The sequence below is a fragment of the Bubalus bubalis genome, chromosome 7 (assembly GCF_019923935.1).
Source record: "Bubalus bubalis isolate 160015118507 breed Murrah chromosome 7, NDDB_SH_1, whole genome shotgun sequence".
In the NCBI taxonomy this organism is placed as follows: Eukaryota; Metazoa; Chordata; class Mammalia; order Artiodactyla; family Bovidae; genus Bubalus; species Bubalus bubalis.
This window is the reverse complement of record NC_059163.1, coordinates 97626065-97638380: the sequence shown is the minus strand read 5'-3', so window position 1 is coordinate 97638380 and position 12316 is coordinate 97626065. Positions and strand designations below refer to the sequence as shown.

The 12316-nt window shown below is 36.7% G+C and overlaps 1 long non-coding RNA gene across 1 annotated transcript; it reads right to left on the bottom strand.

Annotated features, from left to right (window-relative positions):
- Window positions 1–1867: 1867 nt before the first annotated feature.
- On the bottom strand, window positions 1868–8800 carry LOC102414638. The gene is made up of 3 exons (XR_006552478.2): window positions 8528–8800; window positions 7730–8176; window positions 1868–5300 (listed from the first exon to the last, which is right to left on the bottom strand). It is a non-coding gene; the product is annotated as an uncharacterized LOC102414638 (long non-coding RNA).
- Between the last annotated feature and the right edge of the window lie 3516 nt (window positions 8801–12316).

Here is a 12316-nt window from a genome sequence, read left to right as displayed (position 1 = left end):
TGAAAACATCTGATGTTTATTTTTTGGTGAGTTGCCTCGCCTATGTGTTTTTAAAATATGTTATGCTATATTTTCACTGGCTGTTTATATATTCAGGTCATACACTCAATTACACTTTTTGAGGGCTTTTTCCCCCTGGGTATGAAGTACATCACATATTTTAGGTATTCAATAAATACCGGTAAAATTAATTAATTAATAAATACAAGTAACATTGTTAAATAATGTTATAAAACATTTTTAATAACAAAAAACTGGCAAACAAGTTTTTAGATCATATAGAAAGGGTTGAAGCAAACCAGAAGAAAGATTAATAAATTGGAAAAATCTAGGACAAAAGTTCTATCTTCAGACAACTTTGACACCACACCATTATTGCTGTAACCGTGGATACATGCCTACTCAGATTCTTTTAATCTATTACTTAGAAAGCAATTTGAAAAGTTTGTAATACAAAGCAGGCATTTTCAAATGGAAATTTAAATCAATCCCCAAAATTAGTGAATTTTTAAATAACTTTAAATGACATGGCTTTAATTTATGACCTCACCCAAAGCAACAATAAGGTGCTGAACAGGACTAGCCTTTCAGTAAAGCTGAGAAGGAAGTAAAATCTGTTTCAGGCCTTGGACTCCAGGATTTACTCTCTTGCTGCTTCCGCCTCAAGTCCTTGCTCTAAAATCAGCAGCCTTCTGTGTCTGTCCACTACTCCGCCCCTTGGTGAATGTAAGAATCTTGGCAGGATGTCCTGGTGAACTGCCCTTTCCAGCTATCAACCTTCTAAACATCATATAATCACCGCCACTCCCCATCTCTTGGCCTTGTTGGACAAAAAAATGCCAGCCTTTGAAAACATGAGTAGGAATTTCCAGTCAGCTAAAATGGAGAGGCAGTTTTCTTGGCAACTACCAGTCACTCTGGATAAGTGGTTCCCATCCAGAAGCATCAAAAAGCCCTTCCTAGCAGGTACCCTATTATCAGGGCATCATTGCAGCCACATAATCCAGGTAAAGTTCTCTGCTGGAGACAAAGCTTTATTTCTCATCAGCCTCTTAACAATAATGCTTAGTTTCTCTCAAGAGAGAGACAGGGCACCACTGAAAAACCCTCAGTTGTACATATACTGCCATCACTAACTATTTGAAAAAACTGCTATAGTAATCCGTTTCTTAAAAACACTGTATTTGAGACTGCTCAATTATTTTGATCCTCAGTTTAGCAGGCAATAACTTAGTCACCAAAACTAAGCGCAGGGTTGATTCTAAGGGATAGTTAATGAAATCATACAAATTTCAAAAATACAATTCTTCCATTTATTCAACAAAAGTTTTTTAAGAGTGCCTTTTTTGTGCCTGCCAGGCATTTTTCTATGTACTGAAAAAAAGACCAAAATCCTTACTTTCTCAGAGTTCATATTTTACTAGAAGAAGAATGAAATAACACATAGAATTCATTTTTAAAAACACTCATATAATGAGTCTCTGTGTAGTTATTAAATATCATCTTCCCCAAAAATAAAATTTAAAGATTTGAAAATATATACACATAATGGTAAGTGGGGAAAAAACTAAGATACAAAACTATATACACTATATATAATACCAAAGTTTTTAAATAATTATTACAGGCATATGTAGACATAGATATAGCTTCTAGATGTAGCTAGATACACATTAGGTTTTTAAAAAGTATAAATATACACTAACAGTTACTAGTGTTATCTTTGGCATGAAATTACCAATAATATTTATTTTTTATATTTTTGATATTTTCTAAAATCTCATAATGAATACTCTTTTAATAGTAGCAAATGAACACTTTTAATAGTAGCAAATGAATATAATAAATATTTTTAAATGCAAAAATATATATCAAGATGGATCTTTATTTATAATTGTTAAAAGTTGGAGGCAACCAAGACGCCCTTCAATATATGAGTAGATAAACAAACTGCGGTCCATCTATACTATGGAATACTATTCAATAATAAAAAGGAATGATCTATCAAGCAATAGAAGTCATAGATGAAACTTAAATACATACTGATATATGAAAGAGGCCCTTATCTGAAAAGGCTACATATTTTATGATTCCAACCATATGATATTCTGGAAAGGGTAAAATAATCTGGAGACAGTAAAAAGATCAGTAGTTACCAGTGACTCAGGTAGAAGGAAAAGATGAATATGCAGAGCACAGAGGATTTTTAGGGCAGTGAAATTGTATTGTATGATACCTCTAACGGTGGATATATGTCATTAAAAAGTGAAAGTGAAGTTGCTCAGTCATGTCTGACTCTTTGACCCCATGGACTGTAGCCTACCCGTCTCCTCCATCCATGGAGTTTTCCAGGCAAGAGTACTGGAGCGGGTCTCCTCCTTCTCCAGAGGATCTCCCCAACCCAGGGATCAAACCCGGGTCTCCTGCACTGCAGACAGATGCTTTACTGCTTTACTGTCTGAGCCACCAGGGAAGCCCAAACATGTCATTACATGCTGTCAAAACTCAAAGAATTTACAACACAAGTAGTTAACCCTTATGCAAACTATGGACTTTAATAATAATGAACCTATATTGACTTATCATTGTAACAAATGCACCCCACATTAAGGATAGAGAAAACTGAGGGAATGGGAGGGGAATTATGGAAATCTCTGTAATTTCCATTCATTTTTCTGTAAGCTATTTTTTAAAAATATAGTCTATAATGAACTGCATTTTGACCTTGCAGTGTACAAAACCCTATATAAAATAATGGTTCCCAGATCTTGGAACTTCAGAGACCAGTAAAATTTCCCAAAAAAGAGTCAGGAAGAGACAAAGAGTTTTCCACTTTCCTTCACCAAATAAACACATTAAATCTACATGTGTGTATGAAATACACACACACTCACTCTTTCCATAATATCCCTTACAAGGGAAGGATGTTTTATCACTCAGAATGCAATTTTTCTTAAACTAAGAAAAATTCCATTAAATGCAATAAATTTGGCCTTATGAAAAACCCACTCCATTTTGTGACTTCTCTAATTTCACTGTGCCCTTGTGAACACCTGACCCACCTGGGTTGGGAATCCCTGGTATATGACCCAGTGTTTTATCCAACTACAATCCAGGACTGGAGAGGAAAAAATCAAGATACAAAAATCAAGACTCTTCAGTCTGGACTTCCTCAGGATGGAGAATCCATCTCCTAAAGTCAGTTATTGAGCAGTTGGCTGGTTGCATGTTCTCCACTGTTCTTTGTCATTTATCATGATTGTGAAATCATGCAAAATGTTCAAATGCTAATGTCTTGCAGGCAGTGAATTAGTGGTCATTTGATTTGTTCATGTCCTTAAAGTTCTCACATCTATGCCTGTGAAACAGAACAAAAAGTATATCTTCACAAAAGAAATCTTCTGATAAAACCTTTAGACTATGGTTCACTGCAGAATCAATGAAGTGATGATCACATAGTGCCAGAGGAGGCAGGTGTTTTGACTCACCAGCGACCTCAAGTAGGTACTCACTGCTCCTCGACAAGAAGCGGCTCAGAACTTTCAGATCCAGTCCCATGGTCCACTACTTCTTCCGCAAGCTCTCACCTCTGGCCCAGGCCAGCGCATCACAAGGTGTGATTTAGCTAGAATTTACCTCTATCTCAGAGAGGGAGTAGCGAGTGAGGAGCATCTGCATTGAGGGGCAGGGGTCACATCCACCTGTTAGTTATGAGTCATTTTACACAATTATAGGAAATGGCAAAGTTTTCTTCAGGGCAGAACATGCAGGGATATTTCTGATCCCACCATCCAGCTAAATTCTTTTGCTACTAGTGTCAGGCAAGTGACGAGCATGCACACGTGCTCAGTTGTGTCCGACTCTTTGGCGACTCCATGGACTATAGCCTGCCAGGCTCCTCTGTCCATGATACTTTCCAGGCAAGAATACGGAGGGGGTTGCCATTTCCTACTCCAGAGATCAGCCCAACCTAGGGATTGAATCTGCGTCTCTTGCGTTTCCTGCATTGGCAGGCAGATTCTTTACCACTGGTGCCACCCGGGAAGCCCAAGGCAAGTGTGGACTTCTGGAATTATGCGAGGCTTTAATGGCAGATTCATACATAGCCTTCCCCTCTTCTTCAATCTCAAGGCAGTGAGGACAAATCCACTTTCTTTCTCTCACACTCACAACAGTGATGGAGTTGGGCTTCTCCTCAGCACTTAATTGTTGTTCTGGGAAGAAAGCAGTGTGGCCATATGCATTCATCTGACTCCTTCTCTGTAGATTGACAAAAAGAAAATGGGTGACCTCATCTGGTCATTCCAGTTCCACAGAATTTACTCCAAATTAAAGAGAACGTTCAGTTACAAATTGTGACAATCAAGTTGCAGGTAATACTTAATGCCTCTATGAAGCAAGAGAAAATTGATCTTTGCTTTAGACATCCTTACAAAGACAGGGAGCCTCATGCAACTGATAAAAGAGATCAGATGGGCTATAATATAGTCTAATGCACCCATTGTGTTCTATTTAAATTATTTGACTTCACTCACTGACTACTGTCTGTGCTTAGTTAACATCTCAGATTTGAGGGTAAAATGGCCATATTCTACATACTGACAAAGTGATCTGGTACATAATAATCCTGTGGTGTTAATAAATGAGCCTCAGCCCAGACAACTCACAGAAGTACAGAACATACCAAAGCAGCAAAATTCCAGCTGGCAATCTGGGACTCTCACAGCAACTAGAACAAGTCCTTCCTTCTCCACACCCACTAATGTAGGCTTATGCCCTAAGTCACTTTCCTGATATGATTTTTTTTTTTTTCAGTCTTCAGAACACCAGGAAAACACCAGCTGCTTGACTCCTCTGTACTCCTAACAAAATCACTGATGATCTTTGAGCCAGCTTTCTTAATTCCCTCTGCATTGATTTGTTCCAACAGATAATTCTAGTGGGACTGAGTTTTGGCAACAAAAGACAGAGGACCCAGACTAGGCATCTTGCTTAAACCTGAGAACCAGAGTCACTTTTATTATAGTATTGACACATCTTATTTTTAAAAAAGGTAAACCCCATACTCTCCCACCTTTCCTACTCTGGTGATCCCAAACCGCCCCCTTTCTGGTCTTCTGTCTTCCAGATATACTGGTTAATATCTTATCTACATTGCCAAGAATGATGTATTACTGTCCTGTTTGCCAATCCCAGGTTAGCCTCCTTTCCAAATTCTTTCTTCTTCTTTCAGAGAATGTGCTGCTCAGGTCTTATCGTAGCAGTAAACATTAATTTTACTTTGTACTTATTGTAGTAACCTGTAGGTAAAATGGTAAAGGTAAGTTTTCTTTCTCAGAACCTCTCTCAACTTTGGTCCTAGGCACACACTTCAGACTTCCATGTTTTCTCTATTCTTCCCTCTAATATAATTAACTTTCCAGAAAATAAATTATTCACTCTATGATATAGGATTGGCAAAACTTATCCCCTCTCCAAAGATGTTTGCTTTAACAGAGAACCAAAATCTCAATTTCCAGCTCTAGAAATACAACATCTGTAAGAGGTCTTGGGGAAAGATACCTTTAAATCATACCCTTTAGGACATAGTATTCATTTGGGCATAACATCCTACTTTATGAGTTAACATCAGTTTTTTTTAATCAGATAAAAGAGAAGTAAATAAAAATATCAAGGTCAGAATCACTTACAGTAAAGGTAAATAATGTTTCTTAGAATTTTCATTCCTGTTACACATATGTATGTATAACATGTATGTGTATATAATTATATATAAAAAGCATAAAGGCATTTGTATGGTGTTCACCACCAAAAAGTGGAACTAACATGTCTGGCTTACACCTTTAACAGGTGCTTCTGAAACTATCAGTTGCATAAAACCAGCATTTTTCAGTTTCCAGTCTCAGACCAACACTTTAAAAAAATATAATAAAAAGAAATAACTAGCAGAATGATATTAACACACATAAAATTACGCAGTTACATTCCTATCTTCCTATCTTAACCATCTTTTCTCAATTGCTGTATTTATTTCATAATAGACTGGTTAAGAAACAGTTTGAGGGCTGGCACTGGCCTCCAGCCTACACTTTGGAGAACACTGCTTTAGGATATACATTCCTCAGGTGGGGAGCATGTTTTGGTCACCTGTGCACCTCCTCGGGTAGCACAGAGTGGGCACAGTTAGCACAGATTGATTGCTGGTTAAGTTGAGTCAATTAACCTATTAACAGATGGCAGCTTCAGCAGTAAATAACTCATTCAACCAGTGAAAAGACTATTTTTTTGCATTCAGAACTTAGGCAATAGAAACTGGCTAAGATCAGCTCATCCTGATTAGTAGTCTATGGCAGCCATGGTTCACAATGGCGATGTTAATTATTCTTCTACATTAAATGGCAAATATGCTTTTTTTTTTCCATATCAGCAGTTTACAACTTACCTTCATGAATTAGAATGACATCACTTACAAAGTAAATAACATATGATCAAAACAAAGCCAAAATCAGAGATAGAACCATTTTAGCTCTAACATGACCAAGAACTTCAGGGTTGAACTTTGATACACGATTCATAGATAATTTACAGCAAGTAGTTAGTGGTGTTGCTAAGACTAGCCCTATTTTTTAAGGTGGAGGGGAATTTGAAAAATATTTTTTAAGGTTCACTTCCTTGAAATGTAGATAAGTATGTAAGTTGCTACCAGAAGTCTTTATAAGGAAGAGATTGAGAGATATCTGAGACGTGAAGTCTAAAACTGGGCTAGGGCACCACTGGAGATTCCATTAAACCTTTTAATTATTGCATAGCACATATAGAATACTGATTTTAAATCTCAACAAAACTATCAGCTAGCCTAAAGAGAGGACATCAGTTGAAAATGTCCTGGGGAAAGGATTTTCCAGACTTACGTGTGTTCCCAATTGTAGCTGAGGCTTGAAAAAAACTGTATGCTGAATTTACTTGATTCCCTTTTTGCCAGTGGAGTGTAAACAAAGATGCCTTATGGTTGTCCCTCTTTAAAGACATGGAACAGAGATACACTGGCTATAAATGAGTCACCCAGTCTGGATGGGAGCTACAGCCATAGTGCCCAGATTAGGGCCATGACCCCATATCCTAGAACGTCTGGCCACCAAAGGACAGCCTTGTCATGGAAGCATGGTACTTTTTTTTTTATTTTTGAAGGTGAAGTTATTCTACTTCTTGCATAAAAGAAATAAAGCAAGATTATGTGAGTCAGATCAATGTTAGAGCCTCACATATTAACTCTTAATCAGGTAATGCTATGATTTCAACCTTCTTTTATCTTACAATATAATACTCTGTAAGAAAGAATGTGTGAAGTAAAATGGCTACTCAGAATTTTTTATATAAAGACAGAAATTTCCATAAAGATGGTGACTTAATGTGTATCATGTCATAGTACAGACATACAGTGGTAATTTGTCTTGCTTTACAGAAAATGTACCGTGTAGAAAATGAGAAGTGCTAGTTGTATTAGCCAAAATACAACTATTCACCAACATTTTTATTGTACCAGTTTGTTTCTCCCATCACACATGCACACACATACACACAAACACACAATTAAATCACACAATATAAAACTTGACAAAACAGCCATTCCTTTTGAATACTAGCACAATTGCTAGCATTCCAGGTAAGAGTTTTCCAAAATGTTTTGCAAATTCCCTCCCACTACACATTTATAAAACTAATCACTCACCTTCAGAGGATGTTATGGAACCAATCCCAATATTTTACTTAAGAACAGGTGAGTAAAGAGCACAAATCAAAACTTTATCCTGTTGTTCCTCTCTGAATCATGGTGCTAGGTAATCCAATAGGTGAAAGAAGCATCTCAATAAAAATACTTTAGCCAAATGATAGAGTATCAGCCTTTTTGTGACCCACAACAAATGATTTGAGGCAATTAGTGTCAAGGTCTACTAAAAGTCAGAAACACAGTCAGATATAATGTGTCCATTGAACTAAATCCGAGTCTGACCAAGCTCCTGGATCCAGCTGCCAATGTTCAGGAAATATGGAGGATAAACATGTTGAACTTCACCATGAGCATGCAATCAAAAAAGTCCAGCCTCCAAGACACTTTGGTGAAATAGCCTAGGTTCTTCAACAAACTGTGAGGCAGAGACAAGAATGGAGGATAAACCTGTAGATTAAAAGAGACAAAAGACATCAGTTTTTAATAGGCAAAATCAACTACAGTATGATAATGCATACTTAAGTGACAAAATCAAAAAGAGGGAAGTGATTACCTTTGGAGAGAGGGGCAGGTGTGTGGGACAGGTCACCTGGAGGGGTTTCTGGAGTGGTTGGCATAACTTTATATTTTGGCACAGGCAGTAGTTAAAACAGTATTTGGCTTATAATAATTCGGAGCTATACAATTCTTTTGTGTGGTTTTTCTGGATCTGTATTTTATTTTACAATAAAAAAGGAAAAATATATAAACCTTGTGATGGGAAAAAAGAACATATCTGTTTGACACCTCATCACTCACCTGGAAAATAGCACAGAAGCTCACAGGAATATCTTCCCTGCATGATTTACAAGTATTACCTTCTCTAAAATGAAGGACTCTTTCCCGTAAGTAGTGCTTGAGTTTTAAATTCCTCACATATTTCCAAAGTACACAGCTGAAACTAGCCCTGTGGTTAGCTATCACATCAAGAGTCAGATATTAGCCTTACAAGCAATTAAAAATCACACAAATATTTTACAGAAATTCTAGGTAAAACCTGCCCCTAGTTTCTGGCTGTCAGCTATGATAATATAATGGCTTCCCAGCTTGTGTTCCTGACCTCTTACAATCCTCTCCACATTGCAATAAGTATGCTTATTTTTAAAAACTAAATGAGAATGGTATGAGCACTTAAGGAAAAAGCCATGTGTTTCTTATAAAGCAAAACACACCTCGTCTATGACCCATCGATTGCATTCCCAGGGATTTGCTCAAGAGAAATGAAAGTACAGTCAGCCCCCTGTGCCCATGGGTGCGGGACCCACAGGCTCAGAGGGTTGACTGTTGTTGTCCACCATTGTGCCTAAGGGTCTTGAGAATCCGTGGATTTTGGAATCCACAGGACTCCTAGACCCAATGTCCAGAGCTACAAGGGGACAGCTATATATGATTACAAAAACATCTGTACATAAATTCTCTTCACAACTTTATTCATATTTGTCAAACATTCCAGACAACCCATTGTAAATTGTGGGATGTTTACATAATAGAATACAACTCCAAAATAAAAAGGAATAAGTTACTGATACATGTAACAACATGGATGAATTTCAAAGAATATCTTCAATGAAAGACACTTTACACAAAAGAGCACATACTGTATGAATATATATATATAATATATGAAAACTTCTACAACAGGCTACACTACTCTATAGTGGAAAAATTGAATATAGTAGTTTTCTCTGGGACAGTGGGTATGAATATTAACTGGAAAAAACCACAAGCTTCTAGTGTGATGGTAGAAGCCTATATTTCAATAGGGATTTGAGGCACACAGATGAAAGAATTTGTTGATGTCAGCAATGTATGCATTTCATGATATGTAAAATTTTCATCAAAATAAAAGGAACCAAATTCTGTCATCTGGGTCTATTTCCTTTGTCTTCTACTGCTAACTGATGTAACTGTGCCTAATGTCCTTTTGCAGTAAAAGGTTGAGATGTTCTTGAACAATGTTTTCAATACTGTATGCAACCCTACCTTTTTGCAAGATTTGGAATTTCACTTTGCAATTGACTTGCCTTTTATCCTGGCATCCAAAAATCAGTCAAAGGGTGATAGAGAAGACCATCTGCAGGCTTCAAAATCTGTTAAAGGAAGGAATGTATAAGTAGAGATTAGTGTAAATAGAAGTTCATTAGTAAACATTTTCATGTTATGAGGACTTTTGCTCCTCTATGCAAATTTGTAACTATACTTGGGGGACTCCCTTAATGAAAACTTGGAGAGCAAGCAAGAACTCCCTACACGCTTATCCCAGGTTCCTTTAGTGAGTGTTATTAAGACTAATTGATCCACTTGGCAGAATGTTGAATCATGATTCTACTTGAACAAGCAAAAGTATTAATCTTCTTTAATACATGTACCTTTTATTATCAAATAATTGCAACTCTTTATTCAAAGTCTACTGATTTACGTGTTAGTATCATCTGAAAAACACCTTCACAGAAACATTTAGAAAAATGTTTGACCAAATATCTGGGTATAGTGCCCTAACAAAGTTGACACATATAATTAATTATCACTGTTATCACATGAAATGTAATGAAATTTAATACTGTTTGGAGGATCAAAGGAACTTACCTTGAGTGTTAATTAAGCTTCAATAGAAATTCACCTCCTAAAATTGTGTGATCTTAGATGACAGGTTTCTGATTTCTTAACCTCTAACAATAGGAATAAAATTTGCTGTCCTTAGTGAGATTATTGTGAGCATTAAATGAGTTAATTAATAGTGTTTAACATATCATTGAGTGCTGAATGTGTATTATCATCATGACTTTACTTAAAGTATATCAAAATTTCTTCATCTATATTTTATAATTGAGTTACTAAGCAATAGTTATAATAAATTTTTTTGTCTGTTTTCCCCTCAAATCATGTTAACAAATGAGCATGCATTCTTTAAGTTCTTTTACTAGAAGAAATATTATGATATATAAAACTATCTCATAAGTTGGCTGCCTGTTTTCTTTTAGGCCCCAAGCTTCAAAGAATAGGGCTTCCCTGGTGGCTCAGACAGTAAAGAATATGCCTGCAATACAGGAGACCTGGGCTTGATCCCCTAGAGAAGGGAATGGCAACCCACTCCGGTATTCTTGCCTGGAAAATTCCATGGACAGAGAAACCTGGCAGGCTATAGTCCATGAGTCACAAAGAGTCGGACACGAATGAGTAACTAGCACTTTCTGTTAATAAGCAACCTTATTAAGTATAACTGGTTTTATATGTGTCACTCCACCATTCATATCCTACCCTGTTTGGATCTACCTAGTTTGGAACAACTTTAAGGAGGATGAACATTCTGAAAATTGAGCAATCCATCAACCATTCCTCTTAAGAATGTTTCCTGTTTTAAACTGAGGTCAAAGAACCGCCATTGTTTCACAATAGGATCATCTGTCTAGAAAGGTTAACTATTAAAAGCAAAGATATAACTCTGTTGAAAAATGATGTGATTTACAACAGTGATCCATGCTGTTAAGTAATAATCTTCACCATTTTGGAACTTTACATAGGTGAAATTAGAGTTATTTAATTAAGTAAAGGAGTTTGGTTTTTCTCCCTGATAGACTACTCAACAAACACTTCTCATTCATTTCTCCTATATCAAAGTAGTAAGGAAGAAACACCTGACATCAATTTAACAGACAATAAATTTAGCTATGCTTTTACTGTTTCAAAGATTTAGAGGTTAAGATTTTGAGGGGAACATTTTACTCTTTTGGTTTCAAGTAAGAGAAGCCCAATTCAAATTGCCTTAGGCAAACAAAAGAATTTACTAGACCACACAACAGTGAAGAAGAAGGATGCAACATGATTTTAAGCACAAATTGATTCAGGGCTTAAGAATGTCATCAGGCAACTCTTCATGTCTTGGCCATATTAATAGGCAGGCTTTTCCTAAACTGCAACCAAGCCCATCTTTGGGCTGTCTTTACACACAGCAGTGCCAGCTTACCTCCTATTTATAGTCCCAGCAGAGAGAATCTCCTTCCTGATGGCTCCACAAATGCCCCATGACTCTCATTAGCCAGGCCTAAGTCCATGACCACCCCTGGAGCTAGACAGCAGAGCTGACCCCACACTTGATGATGGCTGAGAGTGAACTAATAGTGACAATGGGATGTCTCCCAAAAGGAAGAAACAGTACATTGCAGAAGCAAAAATAACAAATCCCCACTTTAATATGGATATTAAATTTGATCCTTTAAAAAATAAACCATCTTCTAATGCACCAGAAGATCCAGTGGAGACAGAACCTTCCAGCATCTCAGATATTTTGACTCTTGTTCAGACTACAACTTCTGATCAGTTACAGGGCCTTTCCAACTAACTTAGGCTCTCTGGATATCTGTTGCATATATGTTAAATAAATGAGAGAATGTGATTAGAAACTTTTTAAATTTTCCTTCAGGCCTCCATGCAATGATTCTATAGTCGTGTCTATAAAACAATGTGATCTATAGCTTGAGGTTTCAAAAAGACATTGACTATATAAATCGCTTTTTTTAAAAAATATCATTAGCACTGAAAGTTTTCCTT